The sequence below is a fragment of the Psammomys obesus genome, unplaced genomic scaffold (genome assembly GCF_907164565.1).
Source record: "Psammomys obesus unplaced genomic scaffold, mPsaObe1.curated_primary_1811, whole genome shotgun sequence".
NCBI lineage: Eukaryota > Metazoa > Chordata > Mammalia > Rodentia > Muridae > Psammomys > Psammomys obesus.
In genome coordinates this window covers 662,229-666,558 of record NW_026596318.1, presented here as the reverse complement: position 1 = coordinate 666,558, position 4,330 = coordinate 662,229, and positions in this window count along the sequence as shown.

Here is a 4,330-nt window from a genome sequence, read left to right as displayed (position 1 = left end):
TCCTGGAGACAAATTCCTCCTCCGTTGGCACCAGGTTTCAGTGCATGTCTCTCAGCATGAGACTCCTGGGACAGTTCCAATCCCTCGAGGTACCTTAATTCAGTCACATGTTCGAAGGAAGGGCACAAGTGTCTTTACATTATTCTCATCCCTGCCAGGCCAGTTGTGTCTAAAAGTTCATATTTTCAGCCTAATCCTGGATGTGGTGGTATTTTAGGCTACAGACTCTGGAAATAATGAGATCAGGATGGGGAGCCTTTATGAATGGGATTAGTCCCCACACAACAGCAAACCCAGAGAGCTTATTTCCCATGTCTGCCATGTTGAGAACTTAGCAAGAAGACACTGTCCACGTGCCAGTGAGTGAGCGCCACCAGACACTGAATTAGCCATACCCTTGACCTTGGACTAACCAGCCTGCAGAACTAAGAAATAAACTTTTGCTCTGTATGAGCTACGCAGTCCCTGGTATTTTGTTGTAGCAGTGCAAATACACTTCATTCACATTGTGCCTATTATTCCATATCAAGGGTCCAGACCTCCCTTGATATGTTCAGTGAGACCTAGGCCTAGTGACAAATGCCTGCACTACCGGCACACAGAAGACTGAAAATTCCAGGCCATTCTGAGCTACACACAAGCAAACACGTAAACATATGTATGCATATGCACATGTATGAACACATGTTCAAACTCATCTGGAGCCCGACCAACTTTCTTTTATGGACACACGATGTCCCACAGGGCCCTACCTGGAGCGAGGTGTCTACCTAGATCTTACCCTAAGTCATCCCTTTGCCCCACTGTCATGCTGGCTGTCTGGTTACAGGACCATTTGGATTCCCCCTCTTGTGTTTTGTTCTTTTGTTTTAGGCTAGGCTGGCCTCAAACTCTTGCTGTGTAGTTAAAGATGATCTTGAATTCCTTACCTTTCTGCTTCCACCTCTCCCAGGCGGAATTTGGGATACAGGAGGAATTTGGGTCTCCATCTGGGGTTCTTAATAAAGTAATTTAAGAATAGACTTAAGAATCTCAAGGTCAATACCAAGCTGAAAAGGGAAACCTTTAAGCAAGCTGCAAAGCCTCAGCAGCTTCCAGGAAGAGGGGAGGGGAGGAAAAAGGGATAAAGGCCATTTTAAACTGGCATGGAGGTCAGACACGTGGCCAGGCAAGCAGCCACAGGGCAAGGAAGGCTTTAAAGAAAGAGCAAGGATGCTGAAGATGTTGAAAAGAAGACTCAAGGTGTTAAGAAAAGCCTACACGGAGATGAGACTGACACAGACCAATGGGTGCTGCTGCCGTTGAATATTTATTACTTCTGAAAAGACCAGCTAGTTCTCCCATAATTGAGATAGAGACCTGTTGATTTATTTAAACAAGCTTTAAGCACAATGGGCAGGTATGGGTTAAACTAATTTTCTAAGCTACTTGGCAGCCTCACTCCCCAAGTTACCTGCCAATCTTTGTCCTGTCTGGGCTGACTGTGCTTCATCAGGCCATGTCTTCTCTCTCTGTCTTTTCCTGCCTCTTCTGCTCCTCTCCTGGCCTCATGGTCCCTGCCTGAGATCCCAAGCCCAGGAACTGAATCCCGGCTTAGTTCTCTTCTTCACAGTTATAGGCTGTTCATCCTCTTTTATTTAACCATTTAACTTGGGGACCAAGTTTACACAGTGGCATTTGTGAGAATGCACCTGTCTGGACTGTAACCAGATCTTGGGGCCCAGAATGTAGCATCTGTATACCCATACCACCAGAACAGCCCCTAACATGCTGCCTAGGAAAGACAGAAAGCTTTCCGTTCAGAACCCCAACAACACCCCTCACCAGACACAGAAAATTTTCCTTTTCAACAGGATGTCTAATTTTATTTCCTCACCTCTAACTCCAATCTTTTCAATAAAGGAAGATAAAAAATGGACTCACACATCAAATCCATCGATTAGAAAAATATTCATGAATTATTTTTATTCCCTCATGTGTCCTAGGTCCAATGACCATCCCATATGCATCTTGTTTTTAGATTACCTTATGCTCTGAATTGTTATTTCTCTTCGATTTGTAAAGGGAGAAAATTAACTTGGAGTTGAATATCCCAAGTATAGTGTGAATTTCCCTCAGTATTTTCATCAATACTTACCTATAGTTCATATTCTATAGCTTTTTCCAAGAGCTCCAGCCACGTACCTTACATTGATAATTTCTTATCATGTAACAAAACAAACAGAGTATCCTTCCAGACTCTCATATTTCAGAAAGCTCGTGCTAAATGAAGCCATGAAGATTCTAAATCTAAACCTCAATGGCTGCAAAAACCTGCTGTAACTTATGACATGCTACAGCTCGGGGCAATCCAAAGCTCACCTCAAAACGCTTAGAGTTGACTTGGTCCAAACTATTTCTCCAGAAAAATGAGACCAGGACAATTAAAGCAGCAGCCTTACAGGTAATCATAGACTGTGGTGCCAATTCCCAAGCCCTAGAGGCAGACAGCACCATAGGGTAGAGAGCTAGACTTCCTTCCCCGCTGAGTTCTCCTAAAGAGAAGACTTCTACACATTTCTCTGTGGGTCATTCATTGATTCCCTACTCCAGCCAATCACACACACACACACACACACACACGCACGCACGCACGCACGCACGCACGCACGCACATGTACACACAAATATACCAACCGGACTAACCTCACCTTTCAGGTGCTAGGATTTCAGGTGTGTGCCTTAGATTTGGTCTGAATTTCTTATAACACAAGATATATATTCATCATACACATTGTGACTAAATTAGGGATGTGATGTTTGTTTAATGGGGTTCAGGGAAATGTGTTTAGATGTGTTCTGTTCTATTTAGTCTTATTTTAACTTATGTTCTTTTCTCTCTTTGAAATTTTATTGCCATTTGATTACTTATCTGATTTTCCTCTCCTCATCTACCAATTTCTGTGTGAAACTTCTATGGGAATTTCAGATAGGAGAAATGACAAAGTCCAGGAACTGCCACTTTAGAATATGGGTCCCTGGCAGGCCGATTATTTTAAATAAAGATGTTTAGTAGCAAAGGCTTTACTCTAGTATCCCCTAACCTGCCTAATGTTTTGAATCACCAAAACAGAAGCCATTACCTTTGGTCCTCTCCTTCAGTTTTGTTAACTGGCTCTATGGAAGGAAGACTGTCAGCATCCTGGACAGACTTTTGCCACATACTGTCGTCATCTACTTCAGTCCCAGGCCCTGCTTCCAAGAAGGAAATTTTCTAACAATTTTACAAACCAGCCTGTTTTCTGGATCCAACAGGCCATTGATGTTCTCCAAGTCTGTTGATCTTCTCTGACATTCTGCATTCTTCTTCTCCTACACAGAGAGGGGTGCAGAAGCTTTTATTTAGCCCATGCTGTTCTTTAAGTCTCAGCAGCGCCCCCTCCCTCCACCTCTTAGGATGGTGTGAATAAAGGCAGGTGTCACTAAGCTCAACTAAAAACAGGAGCTCTTGAAACTCAAGGAAACCATGAAGTTACTTAGATACTTCCATGGGATGCATGAAGCCAAAGACAGAGCTGCTAGAATTTACTTGTCCTATTTGTGCTTGACATAGTGAGGTTAATCTGTTGATGCTGTGAATCGAGTCTGCGAAACAAAACTAATTAGGAGTTACTACAGGCTTCTCCACCACTCACTTGTAGAATAAGAGGAAGTTATACCTGTAAATGGTCTTTTTTCAAACTTTTAAGACAGTCTCAAGGGGCTGGAGATGTTGCTCAGCAGTTAAGAGCACTGTCTGCTCTTCCAGAGGTCCTGAGTTCAATTCCCAGCAACCATGCAGTGGCTCAGAACCATCTATGCTGGGGTTTGATGCCCTCTACTGGCGTGCAGGTGTACATGCAGATAGAGCGCTCATATACATTAAATAATTAAGTAAATCTTCAAAAAAAAAAAAAGTGCTTTGACAGCACCCAGGGCTCCCAGCTCATAACCCTATAATTCTACCTTCAGGGAATCTGACCCCTTCTTCTGGCCCCCGAGGACAACCACATGCACCTAGTATACACTCACACATATAAATATAAATAAAAACAAATTTAAAATTTTTCAGTCACCGGGTAGAGAGACGGGTAGAGAGATATTAAACACACTGGCTGTTCTTCCTAAGGTCCTGAATTCAATTCCCAGCAACCACAGGGTGGCTCACAACCATCTATAGTGAGATCTGGTGCCCTCTGCTGGCCTTCTGGCAGACATGCAGGCAGAACGCTGTATGTCTAAATAAATAAATAAATAAATAAATAAATAAATAAATAAATAAATAAATAAATAAATAAATAAATAAATAAAT